Source organism: Lepidochelys kempii, chromosome 7 (genome assembly GCF_965140265.1).
Source record: "Lepidochelys kempii isolate rLepKem1 chromosome 7, rLepKem1.hap2, whole genome shotgun sequence".
In the NCBI taxonomy this organism is placed as follows: Eukaryota; Metazoa; Chordata; order Testudines; family Cheloniidae; genus Lepidochelys; species Lepidochelys kempii.
Window position 1 is genome coordinate 68,876,812 of NC_133262.1, and position 21,465 is coordinate 68,898,276.

The following is a 21,465-nucleotide window of genomic DNA, read 5'->3' on the forward strand; positions in this document are numbered from 1 at the left end:
TGATACGTTGGATAAATATTTCCTCCTTATTTTTCTGGCATCTATTGGAGGACATCTCAAAGGGGAGAAAAATTAAAACCAAAATAAAATGAAATAATGAGCACCAATTAAACTGAACTCCACATTAATTATGCCATATGCGTACTTGTAACAGAATAAACATATGAGCTAAGAAATAACTGGGTTGCTGCAGAAACAGCAGGGGGGTGGAGTGGAAGAGAGAGAAATATACCCCCAGTGGGCTATCTCTTTTAAAAAATACCCTAGAGAGAGAGAGAATCAGTTTGTAACAAGATGCTCTATTCACTGCTAGGGCTCTTCCTCTGGCTGCTCAGGGGAATATTGCCATCCAAGTCATTTGCTCTCACCACATCCCCTCTTGCTCACTGGGACTCAGAACATTCCTTCTTCATGAGTTGGCCTTCTGGACAGGTCACTATATGTGTTTCCCTTCCACGGGTATCAAAGTCTCAGCAGATCAACTGCCTGGTTGCCCTTCCAGGCCATCCTCAAGACTATGCCAGTGGCAGGTAGGAATGACTTGATCACAGACTGTCAGTACCTATGTGAGGAACAAATATTCAATAATGGGTTCTTCAATATAGCAGAGAAAGGTTAAACACAAACCAATGGCTGGATGTGAAAGCTGGACAAATTCAGACTGGAAATAAAGTGTACATTTTTAACTTTGAGAGTAATTAACCATTGGAACAATTTACCAACAGTCATGGTGGATTCTCCATAACTCACAATTTTTAAATCAAGTCTGGATGTTTATCTAAAATATATGATCTAGGAATTATTTTGGTGCAGTTTTATGGCCTGCGTTATGCAAGATTAGATGAACATAATGATACTTTCTGGCCTATGAATCTATGAAACTTGGTCATCTGTATAAATGCACTCTTTTTCTTTTTGAATTAATGTTAACATTTCACAATGACATTTGTATTTTGATAAGTTAAAATCTCCTGTAATTAGATGGTCATGTTGCCTGAACAATATGTATTGTGGGCTTTGGGTGTCTCCTCCCCTGTACCTTCTCAGTTTGTACACTGTTTGAGGGGATATGGAGGTAACATATAGAGTAAGAGCCACATTCTAGTCTCAGTTATGGGCACAAAAGTCCTATTAGGAACTGGCCACCTATACCCGCAGGAAGCATTTAAAACTTAACTATTGCCTTTGTACGTTACCGTACAGTGGAACACTCTTTGGTCTGTGTAGCGTCCCTGATAACATGCAGTCCAACCACCTCAAAATGTTACCAGTTGAGCTCCGAAGGTTTGGCCCAAATCCCTTCTACTGAAGTTTCACAAATATTAGTATTTTTCAGTGCTGTCGCAATCTTCAGCTGAGGACCTCAAAGCACCTGACAAGTATTAAGTATTATTATTATAATGGAAATTTGAGGCACAGAGAGGTTACCCAAAGCCTGAGAGACTATAGGAGCAGAAGCACTGAGTCTTGCTTTTTCATTCTCTTGCTCTAAGTGCTAGAGCACTCACGCTGAGAGTTCCTGCCAGCAACTAGTAAAATATCACATGTAAGAGACTAATAAAGTCATTATCGTTTTTCTTATTTGACACAACATGCAGAATAATGAATACAAAACATTGAAATCTTGGATAAACCTTTATTTAAAATATTGTTTGGCAGATTTCTCTTTAAAATTAAACACTATTTTCCAGATAATTTAACATTGCAGAGCAATGTTGTTTTCTTATAATTATGTAAAGTGGGAAATTGGGAATTTTTATGGGAACAACAGACAATCCAGCATTTCTGACAGTCTGTTGAGCAAACAGCCCATGTGCTCTTTTGGAATTGCACCAAGAATAATATAAGCCCTTTAAAATATAGTGTATCTGCAGCCATATGGGAGGAGGTGAGTGTACAAGCTGGGAGGGATACGGAGCTGTGTTCCAACACTGAAAATCAGCAGAAAAGTATATTCGTGCAGCAGACTGTCTGAGCCTTGCGAGGTGTTAGGAAAAGAGGCATGTATGGCTAGCCCCAAGCATGGGAACTCAAGCCAGGGACTGATAGGAAGATGAAATATGTTCCTTTGCTAATTTGGTTGCCATCTTAGCTGTAGCTGAGAGACATTTTGCCCAGAAAAAGGTTTTCTCCTAAATCTTCTTCACTGTTTGGACTTACTGTCCTTTTCATCACATAGTAATTTTTAAAAAGGAAATATCTTGTTTGGACACCATTTAAACCATTAATTGTCTTTGACTATAGCACTGATTACCTCTGAATTATACTATATATGGTTTTAAATGCTGGACACCACCAAGCTGTACAGTGCTCTGCAACTGAATGCTTGCTGCTGCCATAGCTTTCTTGTGGCCTTTGCCTGGTGAGGCCACTTTGAAAATTTTTCTCCCTGATGCACTTTTCCATGTGTTATCAGAATCTCTCTTTAAAACCCAATCTTCTGAAATACTGATCTTATTGGAAGCTGAGAGCATTTAGTGTGTCTCACCCTTAGTATGTTGTAGGAGTTGAGTAGGCCCTCACTGGAAAAATAATTGGTAGGTTTGAATATCATTATTATTTATATAGCACCATAGTTATACAAACAACATGTTACACTTATGCAATTTACAAGGTCCTTCTCCTTGAGAACTTATGCTCTACCTCAGATGAAATTAAATGTATATTTATTTGTAATAAGCTTTTTTAAAGTATCCTTCTCTCATTATGATGATGTAAAGGTTCCCATAATGAAAACTCCATTTTTTTAAGTGGTAATAAAGACCCCATATTTTTCATCCAAAGTCCTCTGCACTATTTGGAACCAAAGTTGGCTGAGATCCCATTTGCATGAATGTAAACACAGTCTGTTTACCTTTTAGCTGCAGGATGAGCGGGGTGTAAGTGTGCATCCATTGTGTCCATTGTAATTTTTAATTTACATGTTGAGAGATACATGTCTTACCTCCTGCCAGGAGGAAACCTGTTTGTCATCTTTTGTTGGTGACTACTACCTTGGAACAGTCTTGAAAACAAATTTACTATATATGTACACACATGACACCATATATTTCACAAGGCTATTAAGGACCACTGTGACAGCACTAGCTTTTATTTCAGACATCGCATGGCAATCTGTGGTTAACTCGAATGTACATACAAAACTCATGAGATTTCTGTAATCCTTTGCAAGTTGGCATTAAGAGGCCTTTGGGTCACAATCTCATCTCCAGCTGTGGCCATCTATGATTCTTCAAAGGAAGGGGGGGGGGAACCCACCACACAACAACAGGAACCACATAAAACACTTGGGAGTTTGAGGGGAGAATCCCTTCCTGAATCCTACAGGTGACCAGCTGAAGCCTGAGATTTTAGGAATGTCCAACATGAACCAGAAGGGCTGCCTAGCCTTACCCCCACTAGCATAAGCAACCCTGTCATACAGTTCCACACATAAATTTGTCCAGTTCACTCTTAAAACTAACTGAATTGTTTGCCCCCACAACTCTTATTAGGAGGCTGTTCCAGAAACTTGTGGTGGTGTCCTTCATGACCAAAGATGACACTGACAACAGTTTTACATCTTGTGAGTATGGTTGTGGCTAAAAAGGCCAATATTCGAGTGACAGTCCTTTCAGCATTAAGTGCATAGGTAACCCGATGCCAGGGAAGGGATTACAGTCTGTGACTGCTGAGTCCTGCTGTTGCTTATGACTCTGCCTCTGTGCCTCAAGATCCATACAACAGTAAATCTCGAAGTGGGAACCCCATCGCTGACTACTGCTCACCAGAGTGATCTACTTGTTGCTGACAACTCCCAGTTGTCAACATCAATGTTGCACTCTTTTGAGTTATGCTTCAGCATATCCTTGAAGTGTTTCTTCTGGCTGCCTCATATGCGGTTGGTCACTTTCAATTTGTTGTACAGCAACTGTTTGGCATTCAGGTGTCATCTAGCCTCAGCACATGATCAGCCCAGCTTAACTGTGATGTGATAACCATGGCTTCAATCACTGCGGAGTGACTATGTTCCAGAACCTCATTGTTGGTAACTTTATCCTGTCATTTGGTGCAGTATATGGCACCCTGATGTCTTAAATGGTACTTATCTAGAAGCTTAATATGATGCCTGTAGCAGGTCTCACTCCCTTACAACAAGTTGGACAGCATAACCGCTTTTTAGACTTTTACCTTAGTTTGAAGATTAATACCACGTTACTGCCAGAGTTTGCCAAATGATGAATTGGCTTTGTTTCTCTGGCACAGGTTGATATGTGACCTCTTTTTTCTTATTGATTGTCAGCCTGTACCTTTCTGTAGAATCTGTGAATCTGTCCATAATCAATTGTATCTCTTCTAGAGCACGGGCCTCTAGAGCACAGTCATCCGCATACAGTAGCTCAACAATTGCCTCCAATATCTTTGTGGAAGATGGCAGCCTGTTCAAATTAAATAATTTTCCAGTGGATCAGAAGTGTACCGGAATTATACCAGCATTTAAGTCTCTTGTAGCATCATCAAGCATTGCTGCATAGGAGAAATTAAATAAGACTGGACCAATTAAGCCATTAGTGATGGGAAATGGATCAGTTAGAACACCATCTATACAGATTTGTCTGATCATTCCATCATGAAACAGCCTCTGAGTGTTGGTGGATATTTCTGAATGTCCAAACTTATGCAGTAATTGCCAAAGCACAGATCTACTGATGATGTCAAATGCTTTAGCTAGGTCAATAAAGACACAGTGTAGAGGTCCCGGTGCAATTCTCTACATTTGTCCTGCACCTGACAGGCTACAAATATCATGTCTGCCATTCCTCATGTTGGCCTAAAACCTCATTGTGACTCCAGTAGAATATGATTAGTGATGTTGCATAGCAGATGATCAAAGAGAACTGTAGTCAGAACCTTTCCGGCAATGGAGAGTAACAAGATATTATGCTAGTTACCACAGTCAGACTTCTGACCTTGCCTCTGCTTTATGGTGACTATGGTGGTGTCTTTGAAGTTTTGCGGTATGTCTTCAGTACTCCATGTATTGAGAAATAGTCCATGCAGTCAACTTAGCAGGAACCCATCTCCCTACTTGAATATTTCTGAAGGAATGCCATCAGATCTAGGAGCCCTGTAGTTCCTCATGGCACTGACTGCAGTGCTGACTTTGTCAAGGGACGGGGCTGCATCCGTGTTGTCATTATGGGTTGACTAATCCACTACTCTTGTTAGTGCCTCATCTGTGATGATGGATTCAAAAGATCATTGAAAGGCTGTTGCCAACTCTGAAGGATTTCTCCTCATTCTTCAAAAGCACTGTTGTGGTATGTTTAGAATTATATGTATCTTTCAAAGTAACCTTCCAAAGAAGTCTTTGGCCTTATGATAGTCATCATAGTCCTGGTGTCATTTGACTTGGCATTGCACCATTGATCCTGCATCTTTAGGCTTAGCTTGGATGTCATAACATAGATTCCTGAATGTTATAACTGTGCCTACAGGGACATAGCATACAAGAATTTGATGAGGAAGCTCATGTTTTTTAGTGAGTCGCTGTTGAATTTCTGGATCACTCTCATCCAAACAGTCTTGATAACAGCATTTTGCTGTACTCAAGATGGCAAGAGCAAATTGATATACAGTGTTGCAAAAAGTCGCTCACTCACTGTTTACTTTAGCATTAGTAGTCAAGCCAGCAGGGTCAGACAAAGCTGCCATAATGTTATTACACAACTGTGCTTGTGTAGCTTCATCCTGTAATCACTTTACATGAGGACTTGCACCACACTGGTTGAATTAACAACAACAGTTTGGAGTGGATCATGCAGTGGTCCGCCCAGCATTCTGCCCTGTGCATGGCTGATTTGTACATCCAGTAGATCTCGCTGCCAGACGATGGTGTAGTCGATAAGATCCCATTGTTTGGACCTTTGGTGCACCTATGAAGTTTTTCTTTTTTCTGGCAAATGGAAAAAGATATTAATGATTGCTAACTGCCATGTAACATACTCACTAAGTAGAAGAGTTCCATTACTATTCTCTTTCCCAGTCCCATGCTCATAGACTCATAGACTTTAAGGTCAGAAGGAATCATCATGATCATCTAGTCTGACCTCCTGCACATTGCAGGCCACAGAACCTCACCCACCCAGTCTTGTAATCAAACTCTAATCACTGGCTGAGTTACTGAAGTCTTCAAATCATGGGTGAAAGACTTCAAGTTACAGAGAATCCATCATTTACATTAGTTTAAACCAGCAAGTGACCATGTCCCGTGCTGCAGAGGAAGGCAAAAAAACCTCCAGGGTCTCAGCCAATCTGATCTGGGGGAAAATTCCTTCCCACCTCCAAATATGGCATTAGACCCTGAGCATGTAGCCAAGACCCACCAGCCAGGCAAGAATTCTCGGGAGTACCTCAGAGCCCTCCCAATCTAGAATGCCATCACCGGCCGTTGGGAATATTTGCTGTTAGCAATCACAGATCAGCTACATGCAATTGTAGGCAGTCTCATCATACCACCCCCTCCATGCTGTCTGATGGCATGCTGCCAGAGTACCACACTTCTTCCAACTCTTGCGTTAAAGTCCCCTATGATCATCAGTTTATCTGACACTGTTGTGGACATGATGAGTTTGTCTCGGTCACTATAGAACTTCCCTTTCTTATTGTCAGCATTCGTCATGGTAGGAGCATAAGCATTGATGAATTGAATGATTGAAACATACATCTTATGTTTCAATAGCAACTGTAAAACCATAAATGATCACTAATTCTTTTATGTAGACTTTCAATCTTGGAAGCAATGGAGTTGCATGACAAAGCCAATGCCCGATTTCCATGGCTCTGAGGATGGATGACCTCACCAGAAGAACGTGTAGCCTACACCCATCTCTGTGAGTTCCCCTTCCTCAGTGAATTTGGTTTCACTGAGTGCAGCACTGTCAACCCTATACCTGGACAGTTCTCTTGCAGCAAGCACTGTCGGCTGGTGGTAGAATTGTCACATAAAGTCCTAACATTCCACGAAGTAATTATAATTGGTGTTCTGCACACCCTACATGCAGATCTGTGACTACAACCACCAGCATCACCAGCTCCTGCCCAGCGAGTGCCATCTCTTGGTGGGCAGACCTCAACCTTGTCGTGACTGCTAGGCCAGACCACCTATGCTCTGATCCATTAAAGTGGCCCAGTTTATGCTTAACTGTATTTCCCATAGTAATAACTCTAGAGTTTCCACTGAGAATGCTCTAGAATAGATACTGTGAGCATCACTCTTAGAACTTGTCTTCACTAGAAGATTAAATTATGATAGCACATGGCTTTGAGGAATCATATTAATAAATATTATGTTAAACAACTTTGTAGTCACTGTAGATAGGGACCAGTCACATCTAATCCCTTGATTTCAGTATGATTTACCCATGACCAGCTGATATGATATTAACCAATTGTTTGGGCAGCTATAGATGAAAAAAGTCATTTCCAGATGATGATGCCATAGCTGCCCAAACAATTGGAATCAAATAACAATGATGAGTAGTAAGATCACTAGATTGCAGAAAAAATTGGCAGTGCTCATTCTGGCTCTTCAAACCAGCTCTGCTCCCTAGTGTCAGACCTCAGAGAGTGCTGTCCTCAGAGAGTTCCTGGTTCTAGCCCATTTCCTTGATTCCCATTGCCCCTCTGCTAACTCTAGCAGGAAGGGAGGATTGTTCTTGAGGTCTGTTAAATGTAAACTCCCTTCATGAGATCTGTGCAGATCTGCCAGAGTCTTGGAGTTCAAAGCAACTCTTCAGTTTCCTCAAGGCCTCTGTGAGTTCATTTCCCATCTCTTCCCAATGACCCACTCAACTCTATTCCTCAACTTCTGGTATCTCTTCAATGCAGATAACCTCTTAGCATTTCAAACATTTAAGTGCTAATAGCTTAGCAATTAAAATCTTAATTGATGGACAATTAAAATTATAATAGTAAGCAGTTGATGGAGATGCAGTCCATTCTGAGAGAGATTATTAATAGCTTTTGTTTCAAAATGAACAGTCTAATAACCCATGCTAGGCATAAGGATGAATCAAAATACATCTCTGTCTGAATCTTATATTTTACATACTTTTTCATTTTAAAGCTAGAGTTGGGGAAAAAGTAATGAGAAGATTCTTTAATGACCATTATGTCAGCTGAAGTGTAAAATCCACATACCAGTTAACTTATAGAAAAGGAGGCATTTTCATTTATGTTCTGTAGGATCTTCCTGTAAAGACTGAGCACCTATGAATTATATTCACTGAGGACCAACCCCTGAGGTTTTAACTCAGTTTTTGCTTGATGCTCACTCAGGGTTTGAGTAACTGCACCCAAGCTAGCTTAGTAAGTGAGTGAGACTAGCCAGACTGTGCAACAGCTCTCAAGTAAAGAGTGACTGGATTAGCTGATGATTAGTTGATGATTTGGGCAATTCAAACTCTAGCTTATAGTTGCATTACTGAATTACTAGCTCAAGTGTCAGCAGCACTCAAGTTTCAACCTTCTCCCTCCTCCCCGCAGAGGGGCCAGCTAGCTTGGGTTTAAAACATAGCTGACCTCAAGCTAAAGATTTTTGTGTATGGACAGGAGTTGGGTTAGGGGCAACACTCCAGTGAACTAAAGCTGCAGTGAAGACAAGCCTGACAAACTCATATTGAATTCAGTGGTAGTTTGCCTCAGCAAGGACTAAATAAAGATCCCAGGATTTGGTCCCAAGTTTGAACAGTAGATCAGAAATACTTGCAAGGTAGGATGACCAAATTTTGAAGTTTTATAGTCTTCTAAAAGTTTTCAAGGTATCATATTTTTGTTTCTATCCCTCTCCCTATTAAGAGACTTCCTGATTCCTATGTCCAATCTTTAATACAAATGATTTGCCCTTTGTTACCGATAAAGAGACGGAAGGCTTAACATACTCATGTTTACATGAATTATAGTGTCTTTTTGCTATATTTGTAAGCAGAGTCAGGATGAGCTCCACCCTGATATCTGGTGGTGAGGTGTGGCAAGTTGTGGAAAAGAACTTCAGGGGCTGATCTCATTTGCATAGGCACACCCACCCTGCCTAGAATGAGGCCATAGCTGCCCAAATGGTCACTTTGGCTGCTGTGGGATCCCCAGTGTCTCTGTTATTGGGGCAGAAAGAATAAATTGTTAATACCCTGATTATGGGAATCAAGGACAGTGGAACTGCACTTGGCCTTTTGTTATGATGGAGGGACTCGCCATCAACGAAGTAGCACTCGCTAGGCAAGGGACATGGGTTCCAAAACTCTGTGAATGGAGAAAGGCTGGGGACAGGTATTAATAGTTGGTGGTATGGGCCCCCTGGTGAGGGCCTTACATACTAATTGCACTTCCTCCCATCTCCACTGTGGAATATCAGAGCTAATTTTGATTCTCTTAGGAGTCTAGTTACAGGCTGCTGAGCTGAATTCACTTTGGGCTAATGGTGCACCAGCGCTGAGGCTCCCCTACTACAAGCTGAAATCACAAAAGAGCTAAACTTACTAAGAGCTGAAATCACTGAGGGTATGTCTACACTATGAAATTAGGTCAAATTTATAGAAGTCGTTTTTTTAGAAATCGGTTTTATATATTCGAGTGTGTGTGTCCCCACAGAAAATGTTCTAAGTGCATTAAGTGCATTAACTCGGCGGAGCGCTTCCACAGTACCGAGGCAAGTGTCAACTTCCGGAGTGTTGCACTATGGGTAGCTATCCCACAGTTCCCGCAGTATCCGTTGCCCATTGGAATTCTGGGTTGAGATCCCAGTGCCTGATGGGGCTAAAACATTGTCGCGGGTGGTTCTGGGTACATATCATCAGGCCCCCGTTCCCTCCCTCCCTCCGTGAAAGCAGCAGCCGACAATCGTTTTGCGCCTTTTTTCTTGAGTTACCTATGCAGATGCCATACCACGGGAAGCATGGAGCCCGCTCAGGTAACCGTCACCGTATGTCTCCTGGGTGCTGGGAGACGTGGTACTGCATTGCTACACAGCAGCAGTAACCCCTTGCCTTGTGGCAGCAGACGATGCAGTAGAACTGGTAGCCGTCATCGTCATGTCCAAGGTGCTCTTGGCCACATCAGCCAGGAGCGCCTGGGCAGATATGGCTGCAGGGGACTACTTTAGAAGTGACTTGACTAGGTCATTCTCTTTAGTCCTGCAGTCAGTCCTATTGAACCATCTTATGGTGAGCAGGCAGGTGATACGGATTGCTAGCAGTCCTACTGTACCATCTTCTGCCAAGCAGCCATGAGGTGTGGATGGCTTGCAATCCTTCTGCACCATCTGCTGCCAGCCAAAGATGTAAAAGATAGATGGAGTGGGTCAAAACAAGAAATAGACCAGATTTGTTTTGTACTCATTTGCTTCCCCTCCCCCCCGTCTAGGGGACTCATTCCTCTAGGTCACACTGCAGTCATTCACAGAGAAGGTGCAATTAGAACAATTACTTAGATGCACCATTTCTTATTGGAACCCTCCGTGAAGTCCTGCCTGAACTACTCATTGATGTAAAGCCACCCCCTTTGTTGATTTTAATTCCCTGAAAGCCAACCCTGTAAGCCATGTCGTCAGTCACCCCTCCCTCCGTCAGAGCAATGGCAGACAATCGTTCCGCGCCTTTTTTCTGTGCGGACGCCATACCAAGGCAAGCATGGAGGCTGCTCAGCTCACTTTGGCAATTAGGAGCACATTAAACACCACACGCATTATCCAGCAGTATGTGCAGCATCAGAACCTGGCAGAGCGATACCGGACAAGGAGGCGACGTCAGCGCGGTCACGTGAGTGACCAGGACATGGACACAGATTTCTCTGAAAGCATGGGCCCTGCAAATGCATGCATCATGGTGCTAATGGGGCAGGTTCATGCTGTGGAACGCAGATTCTGGGCTTGGGAAACAAGCACAGAGTGGTGGGACCGCATAGTGTTGCGGGTCTGGGATGATTCCCAGTGGCTGCGAAACTTTCGCATGCGTAAGGGCACTTTCATGGAACTCTGTGACTTGCTTTCCCCTGCCCTGAAGCGCATGAATACAAAGAGGAGAGCAGCCCTCACAGTTGAGAAGCGAGTAGCGATAGCCCTGTGGAAGCTTGCAACGCCAGACAGCTACCGGTCATTTGGGAATCAATTTGGAGTGGGCAAATCTACTGTGGGGGCTGCTGTGATGCAAGTAGCCCACGCAATCAAAGATCTGCTGATATCAAGGGTAGTGACCCTGGGAAATGTGCAGGTCATAGTGGATGGCTTTGCTGCAATGGGATTCCCTAACTGTAGTGGGGCCATAGACAGAACCCATATCCCTATCTTGGCACTGGAGCACCAAGCCGCCGAGTACATAAACCGCAAGGGGTACTTTTCAATAGTGCTGCAAGCACTGGTGGATCACAAGGGACGTTTCACCAACATCAACGTGGGATGGCCGGGAAAGATGCATGATGCTCGCATCTTCAGGAACTCTGGTCTGTTTCAAAAGCTGCAGGAAGGGACTTTATTCCAAGACCAGAAAATAACTGTTGGGGATGTTGAAATGCCTATAGTTATCCTTGGGGACCCAGCCTACCCCATAATGCCATGGCTCATGAAGCCGCACACAGGCAGCCTGGACAGTAGTCAGGAGCTGTTCAACTACAGGCTGAGCAAGTGCAGAATGGTGTTAGAATGTGCATTTGGACGTTTAAAGGCGCGCTGGCGCAGTTTACTGACTCGCTTAGACCTCAGCGAAACCAATATTCCCACTGTTATTACTGCTTGCTGTGTGCTCCACAATATCTGTGAGAGTAAGGGGGAGACGTTTATGGTGGGGTGGGAGGTTGAGGCAAATCGCCTGGCTGCTGGTTATGCGCAGCCAGACACCAGGGCGCTTAGAAGAGCACAGGAGGGCGCGGTACGCATCAGAGAAGCTTTGAAAACCAGTTTCATGAGTGGCCAGGCTACGGTGTGAAAGTTCTGTTTGTTTCTCCTTGATGAAACCCCCCTGCCCCTTGGTTCACTCTACTTCCCTGTAAGCTAACCACCCTCCCCTCCTCTCTTTGATCACCGCTTGCAGAGGCAATAAAGTCATTGTTGCTTCACATTCATGCATTTTTTATTCATTCATCACACAAATAGGGGGATGACTATCAAGGTAGCCCAGAAGGGGTGTAGGAGGAGGGAAGGTAAATGCCACACAGCACTTTAAAAGTTTACAACTTTAAAATTTATTGAATGCCAGCCTTCTGTTTTTTGGGCAATCCTCTGTGGTGGAGTGGCTGCGTGGCCACTAGCCTCCGGGAAGGAGAAGATCCTGTGATCATTGAAACACATGCAGCTGGTGGAGAAAAAAAAAGGGACAGCGGTATTTAAAAAGACACATTTTATAAAACAGTGGCTACACGCTTTTAGGGTAAACCTTGCTGTTAACATTACATACATAGCACATGTGCTTTCGTTACAAGGTCGCATTTTGCCTCCCCCCACCATGTGGCTACCCCCTCAACCCTCCCCCCTCCCTGTGGCTAACAGCAGGGAACATTTCTGTTCAGCCACAAGCAAACAGCCCAGCAGGAACGGGCACCTCTGAGTGTCCCCTGAAGAAAAACACCCTATTTCAACCAGGTGACCATGAATGATATCTCACTCTCCTGATGATAACACAGAGAGATAAAGAACAGATGTTGTTTGAACGCCAGCAAACATACACTTCAATACTTTGTTGTACAATGATTCCTGAGTACATGTTACTGGCCTGGAGTGGTAAAGTGTCCTACCATGGAGGACGCAATAAGGCTGCCCTCCCCAGAAACCTTTTGCAAAGGTTTTGGGAGTACATCCAGGAGAGCTGCTAATGCCAGGGCAAATTAATCCTTTCACATGCTTGCTTTTAAACCATGTATAGTATTTTAAAAGGTACACTCACCAGAGGTCCCTTCTTCACTTGCCGGGTCCAGGAAGCAGCCTTGGGTGGGTTCGGGGGGTACTGGCTCCAGGTCCAGGGTGAGAAACAGTTCCTGGCTGTCGGGAAAACCAGTTTCTCCGCTTGCTTGCTGTGAGCTATCTACAACCTCCTCCTCATCATCATCTTCGGCCCCAAAACCTGTTTCCGTGTTGCCTCCATCTCCATTGAAGGAGTCAAACAACACAGTTGGGGTAGTGGTGACTGAACCCCCTAAAATGACATGCAGCTCATCATAGAAGCGGCATGTTTGGGGCTCTGACTCGTAGCGGCCGTTCACCTCTCTGGTTTTCTGGTAGGCTTGCCTCAGCTCCCTAAGTTTCATGCAGCACTGCTTCGGGTCCCTGTTATGGCCTCTGTCCTTCAGACCCTGGGAGATTTTGACAAAGGTTTTGGCATTTCAAAAACTGGAACGGAGTTCTGATAGCACGGATTCCTCTCCCCATACAGCGATCAGATCCCGTACCTTCCGTTCAGTCCATGCTGGAGCTCTTTTGCGATTCTGGGACTCCATCATGGTCACCTCTGCTGATGAGCTCTGCATGGTCACCTGCAGCTTGTCACGCTGGCCAAACAGGAAATGAGATTCAAAAGTTTGAGGTTCTTTTCCTGTCTACCTGGCCAGTGCATCTGAGTTAAGAGTGCTGTCCAGAGCGGTCACAATGGAGCACTCTGGGATAGCTCCCGGAGGCCAATACCATCGAATTGTGTCCACAGTACCCCAAATTTGACCCGGCAAGGTCGATTTAAGCGCTAATCCACTTGTCAGGGGCGGAGTAAGGAAATCGATTTTAAGAGCCTTTTAAGTCGAAAAATGGGTTTCATCGTGTGGATGGGTGCAGGTTTACATCGATTTAACGCTGATAAATTCGACCTAAAGTCCTAGTGTAGACCAGGGCTGAGTGTTGTGTTAAGTAGTGGGGAGCCTGAAGATATATGGTGGAGCAGTTTGCGGGATGGCAAGCAGAACGGCTGGTGGAGCAGAGCAGTTTGCGGGACGGCAAGCAGAGCGGGGCGGCTGGTGGAGCAGAGCAGTTTGTTGGATGCCTATAGCAGCCCATGGGGTGGCTGGCAGAACGGAACCCCATGGAGAGGTGGGGCCATCAGCTTTGACCGCGTAAGATGCCCCTTAACCCTCCCCCACCCCCAATCTCCACCCAGGTTGGGAGGTAAAACTCTGCAGGTAAACTTTTGAATTCTGGGGCTGCCCTGACCAGGGACAGAGACTTTTGGGTCATTGGACCTTTGGGACTTTGGGTGATTTTGGGTTGCTGGACTCAAGAACTAAAGGGAAAGGACATGCCCCAATTTGCTTGGGGTGGGTTTTGCTCATGGGTTGTGTTATGAATCCTGTTGGTGGTGTTTCCACAACATAATGCCACATTGTTTCTCTCTGTTATTCAATGGCTTTTTGTTACACTCAGACTCTGTGCTTGCGAGAGGGGAAGTATTGCCTCTCAGAGTATTGCCCAGCGGGGGTGGTATATATTTGTCCCAGGTCACTGGCTGGGGGCTCGAGCCGGTTTTGTATTGTGTTATTGGAATGGAACCCCTAGATACTGAACCCGGCCCTTGTTGCTGCCAACTCTGACAGGCAGACGGGTTACATATTCATAGAAAAATCCCCAACGAGAGCCGCAAGTTCCGGTTTCTACTAAAGCACAGAAATATGAAGGACAGTTGTAGATGATTAAAAAGCAGAGAGTCATATGTTAAAGTCTGAACTGAAGAAGTTGAATAAATATATCAGGGTCTTGTCTAGCTTAAAATAACAGAACCCCGCCTATTAATCTGACCAGCACCTCAGAAGCTGCAGTACTGATGTTAATTTTAAACGGCCATTTTGGGGTTGGAGCATTGAGAACCTGTCTTAAATAGTTTGATGTTAAGGTAGCTGCATGTCAATTTTAGCTATATATAGCTTGACATTAGCATTCCCTATAGAGATGGGGAACTCTACTGACTTGCTTAAATCATTGCTAAGGAAAATGTCCTTTTTACAGAGGGGAACAATAAAGAACAAGAGAGAACAAACACGTTAGAACATTACAAAAGACTTACAAATCACTTTAAATTCTGTAATGATCTGTTTCTACAGCCAGCTTAATACCCCTGCCATCCTTCACACGCTGAATTGCTTAGCGACTGCTTACCTTTCATTTTCCTCGGTGCTTGGGTGGCATGCATAACTCTGCCATTGTCTCCTTTTCTAAAATTAAAGTGAGAGTTGATAATAAGCAGAGTACTTATTATCTCCCTGACTGCAGCTTGCTTCAGGCACAAGAAGTGGAGGGCAGGGGTGAACGGAAAGAGAAACAGATAATAAATAGATGACTGGATTGCCTGAAAATACTTCTAAATGCCTGTCAGAGGATATACAGATGTTTTTGGTTAATATCAGTAATCCATGGATACTGCAATTAAGCTTCCACCTTATTTCCAAAATCTGTTTATGGTTTTTTAGATTATCTAAAGTCTTCATGAACATGTTTAGTACCCATGGTTACCAAACACACTACTCTGGTGCTTGGTACATTATATCAGCAGTTTTGTCTTTTCCTTGCAGAGGTTTTCTATTATGAACCCTCAAAGGTATAAATCATAAAATCTTCTCCCAAGTCTGTTAAAATTCAAGAAGTGTTTGGGGGTATTTCCCCCAGAGGTATTTCCCTGCTTTCATGGTGTCACACTTAATCGTTGTGCTTCATTGTGGGCTACTTGCCTTCATCATGGGATCATGCAGATTTGGAAAACTAGATAGCATCAGGCTAATCTATATAAAACAGAGAAATGTTGAAATTCAGGGTGTACCGTTATGAGCGTGTAAAATAATACTGACAAGGGCTACTTGGCTGAATCTAAAGTAGGAAATTCCTCTAAACTACACTGCATAAATAAAACCTTTAGCTTTTGTTACAGGAAACTAAGGTGGCCAGTGGTTGCTGCCATTATCACACATGGCAGTATAGGTATCCAGTGATGCTATTTGCTTGATATGAAAGATTTTATACCTACTTCTTTTTAAGGATTCTATCTTCTGGTGTTTCTGAGAGAGTATGAAACAGATAGGGATGCTGTGCCATTTTGATTCCCCATAGTCTAAACAAAAAGACATGGTGACTCACAGATGCTTTTACCTCCACCCATGGGTTCCATGTAAAGGTCTGCAGACAAATTGGATGCTGTTGACACACTTGGCACAGCACGGTCAAAATTCTTTCTGCACCTCTTTCCATTTCTCTTTCTTTTCCTCTCTACCGTCTCTCTCTCTCTCTCTCTCTCTCCCCCCCCTCACTCTTCTGTCTTTCTTTTACCCCTCCTCCACTTTTTCCATCTCTCTCCCTTTCACTCTCTTGCTGAGTGACATATTTAAATATAATAGGGAAAATATAAATGTTTATGAACTGTCTCAGGTTTATCAACTCCTAGTCTAAGCAGTATATGTATCCAATTAATTCAAGTAGCAAAAGTCAAGATGACACCCATATGTGTGGGTAATTAGCAGGTACAGCCTGATTACCGTCAGAAGTGGGTAATGTTTTGGCACTAATAGGCCATTAGGTTGAGTGGGCAATGCAGTCTCAGCATTTCTTTTGTGTCATGATGTTGTCCTGTGCATTTTTTCTGCTTTTCATGCTGATAACTTGAATCACATTCTCAGCTAACCAAATAATCTTACCTGATCCAGATTTTCTCAAAGGTGACTCCTCGGTGGGTGGAAGATGGCTGGGAAAAGAAAATATTTGCGGTTGGAGTAAATATTTCAAGAGGGTAGCTAAACCAGCAATGGCTTATTTCGCTTACCATAATTACTCTAGTTGCTTTTAAACAAAAGCTGACAGGAATCATTCTACTCACAAGAGAGCTACAAAACTCTAATGAGCATCTTTTTAAGCACTGTTTGTATTATTGTAATTTATCCCTTCCCTCCAGAACTGTGCTTTGCACAGTAAATATTACAATTGGATGCACTTTTGAAATACCTATTGCTCAAATTCACTTTGCAGCAAAAAATTAATAAAAAAGCATATATGGAATTTTATCTGCTGGAAATGGATCCATGTTTCATTTTCTCACTCTCTTCTAAGTACAACACAGGGACTGTTAGGTTGTGTCTTTATTTACTGATAGGTGAAAAATTAACTTTTTATTTACTGTCTGTAATTTATGCTGCCATCAGGAACTGGGAGATTGATGTGGGGAGAGTGATTACTGCCCTGACAGTGAGACAATGACTGCATGTGATCCTGGCTTGGCCTTTCTTACAGCTCACTGCATCCTGAGCTTTATAAGCATCTGACTTCTCCACTTTGTGGGGAGGAGGGGAGGGCAGAGGGGGTGGACAGAAGCCAGTTATTTTCCAAGGACCCTAGAGACCACCCTTCCAAAAATAAAAATGGGCTATTTGGTCTGATGTCACAAAGTCCATTACTTGGAATTAAAAGGATTCTCCCCTTTCTTCCAAGCATTGCTTTGATTTGCTGGGCGACCAGCAGATGAGCAGAGTTAAAGCAGGGGAATCTAAGTGTGGGAGGACCGCTTCAGACATTGCAATAAACGGAATACCCTCAACCATGAACACGTTTCCTAAAGTCATATCCATCATTTGAACAACAGAAAGATTAAGGTATTGATGTGAGCAAGTGTGAAATGCATAGACAGAGCATGGACATTGTATTCAGGGAGTATAATACAGCAAATAAATCTCTTTGGAGGCCTTCATAGTACTGCAATATATTGATACTGATCTCAGTTGAAGCAACCTCCTCAATTCTGTGTTAGATAATCAGCAACTTGGACCTTTTGATTAATGTTAGGCTAATCTGGAAGCTGAACGGACAGAACAAAGCAGGGGCCTGGATCCTGCCTGAATAGAAGAGAGAGTCCCATTAACTTCAGTGGGGGCAAGGATTGTCCCAGCACTGTAAAAACAGCATGAGGTTCATATCCCCAAATGTTACAAGTAAGGGTGAGAGCAACTAATCTAGTGCGGCTTTTCCTTTCTCTTTTGTACCTCCAGACTGAACAAGGGCCCAGTCTCTCCAACACTGATTAATTATGTGATCTAAGAAAGGGTCTCTTACTCCTTTTGTACCTCTTGTCTCCCCACATCCATCTCTCCTTTCACCTTCACAATCAGCTGCAAGACCCTAACATCTTGCTGGGAAGACAAAAACGTGGCCTTCCTTTCATAAAGGGCTGTTGTGCATTGCCTTAGCATGCAATGAAAGTCAGGTGCCATTCCTAGATCAATGCAATGGCATTCCCCTCATCTGGAAAAATAACCTGCTTCCCAGAACTACTCTGTGCTGCTCCCAGCCTACCACAAGGCTGAAGTTTATCATTAGACAGGAACAAAATCTTTTCTGACCAATGTTCTATTGTATGCTGGCTCCTCTGAAAGCTATAGCCTTGCACACACTATAGGGAGGTGGTGCAGCCCAGTGGATAGAGGACTGGGTTTACCTGGGTTTTATTCCTCCGGGACTGGTTTGATGATGGTGTTGGGCAAGTCACTTCACCCCTCTATGCCTCAGTTTCCCTATCTGTGAAATGGAGATAATGACATATCCTTTGTAAACAGCTTTGCATCCTATATGATTGTTAGGTACTATTATTATTAATACTCTAGGGATAACATCTGTTTGATGAGTTGTTTGGGAAACAATACCATTTTCTTTTACAATGGTAAATAAACAGTATTTGGTAGCTATTTTTTATGAAGTTATGGCAATTTCCCGCAATATCTTTGGAAAACCTTCCTATATTAACTTATGTATCATTGTGGGGCAGGGACAATATAAAATTCCATGAGGGAGGGTGACCACAGCCCCTCCAGGAACTAAGAACAGTGAGGTGTGATTAGGCAAATTCACTCATGTTGCAACACCTCCAGATAGGTACCAGCTCCTCAGGAGACTTACATAACTTAGTTCAAACTGGACTCCATAGATGCCAACAGACAAAGAATGGGCTTTTGGATGAATAGCCTGAGTTTAAACAGACTCAGGGCCTGCTTTCTGATCCAGCATACAGACAGGACCTTCTGTCCCAGGGGAGGGCCCAATCCTTAGGCTAGGGTTGGCAGGACTGACACCAACCAGAGCATGGGGGGAAAGGTGGAGCTCTGGTAAGATTATCAACTTGCGTGTACATTCTTTTATTGTTTTAAATGTTTCCTCCATGGTGATTTTACATTTAAAGAAATGTGCTTGCTCTAAAAACCTGTGTGGTAACTTAACTATGGGCAATTGCTCTGTTGCTCACCTCTGAGAAATAAGGGAAAAAAGCAGGCCTGCTTAGGCAATCTGCCTTTCTGGGGAAATTCATAGTGTAGGCAGGGAACTGCAGCCTAGAAATACCCCATTCAGGAGGGAGAGTGGTGCGGGTCTCCACCCAAGAGAGGTGACAACTGGGGAGCCGGAAGCCTAAAAGTAGGTGCCCTTGCTGGACCATACAGGTGAGTTACTCTGAACTGTGACACTGATGTGTTTAGTGCTGAGCAAAATGCAGGCAGTCTGTGCCCTCAGTTCTTATAATTTAGGGGAGGCAGAACACACTGGGAATCCTAAGGGAGGGCTTTGAATGATTATTGTTGACTCTCTTTTTGTGAGCATTGTGGAAGAAATTGGTCTTCAAGAGGTATTTGAACGAAGAGTAGTCATAGGTTGGTGGTCTGGAATAGGGGGAGTGCATAGCGAGCAGTGACATTTTTATTTTTCTGCACTTACACTAAACCCCCAATAGGCATTGTCCTGGACACAGAGGTAGATGTTGAAAAGGAATGTATGTTTTGGTGTCCCTAAACAGCTAAGGGACATTGTGCCACCTTATCAAACATGATTTAGGTACGTTAAGAATGCCTAAATTATGACATGAAGGCTATACATCACATCTGTTACCTAAATGTAAACCTAACGAAAATTTCCTTTCCCAGTAGAGCTGGTCAAATTATTCATTGAGAATAAATTATCTGACAAATTTAGCTTTTTCCCCCCCTGCTTATATATCATTCATGAACAGATGGAAGCTTTTATTGAAGGTATGTATAAGTATTCACCAAATACTGTATGTGAAGAAATATCAACCTATGAACTGTTCACAAACTTAGCGTATTCAGTGGTTTCTATTTGTGGTATGTGATCAATCAGCTTAAGCCACATGGTATCACTTTTATTTTCTGATTGGATTTCTGAATTTTTTAAATCATTATATTTTAAAGAGGCACAAATGGAATAGGGTATATAATTTTATGGATACAAGCAGTAAATGCAGACAAGGTAATGTTTACAATCATAGAAAAATGGGGAAAAAATTCCAAGTGAGTCACACACCACCAGAGAATGCAGATAATAAGTAGGAAAAAAAAAAAGCAGCATACTTAAAGTATGAAATTTTGGATGTACAATAGTTTGTACTTTAACATTTGTGCAATTTCCAGTTCACGAATAAACTGACAATTGACTTGTAAAGCTATTGGGAAACCTTGTATAAAATACCCCTCTGAATAAAAGCAGAAACAAAAATATTCACATACCACTTTTTGTTATTCAAATTACTATACTTTCCATGAGATATAGCACAAACTTCTACAAACAATACCATAGGATGGGAAGAGTTTATGTCCAAAGATTTAGACATTGACAAAAGACCAAGTTGTATAAGAGGCAAAAAATTACATGAGAAATAAAACTAAATGAACAACAAATTAGTCTCTTCTCTTCCCTCTCACTTTTTTCCGGCTGCTGTTTCACTTTCTTCTGTCAAAAATAGTTGTACTGAGACTTATAAATTAGGGCTGTCAATTGATTAAAAAATTAATCATGATTAATCGCACAATTTAAAAAAATAATTGTGCAATTAATCACACTGCTAATAATAGAATACCATTTATTGAAATATTTTTGGATATTTTCTACATTTTCAAATAGATTGATTTCAGTTACAACATAGACTACAAAGTGTACAGTAACAAGTAGCTCACTTTATACTTATTTTATTACAAATATTTGCACTGTAAGAAATAGTACAAAATACAAATACAAAAGAAATAGTATTTTTCAATTCACCTAACGCAAGTACTGTTGTGCAATCTCTTTATCATGAAAGTTGAACTTATAAATGTAGAATTGTGTACAAAAAATAACTGCATTCAAAAAATAAAACAATGTAAAACTTTAGAGCCTACAAGTCCACTCAGTCCTATTTCTTGTTCAGCCAATAGCTCAGACAAACACATTTGTTTACATTTGCAGGAGATAATGCTGCCCACTTCTTGTTTACAATGTCACCTGAAAGCCATACGCATGGCACTGTTGTAGCTGGCGTCGCAAGATATTTACATGCCAGATGCGCTAAAGATTCATATCTCCCTTCATGCTTCAACTACCATTCCAGAAGACATGTGTCCATGCTGATGACAGGTCCTGCTTGATAACAATCCAAAGCAGTGAGGACTTACGCATGTTCATTTTCATCATCTGAGTCAGATGCCATCAGCAGAAGATTGATTTTCTTTTTC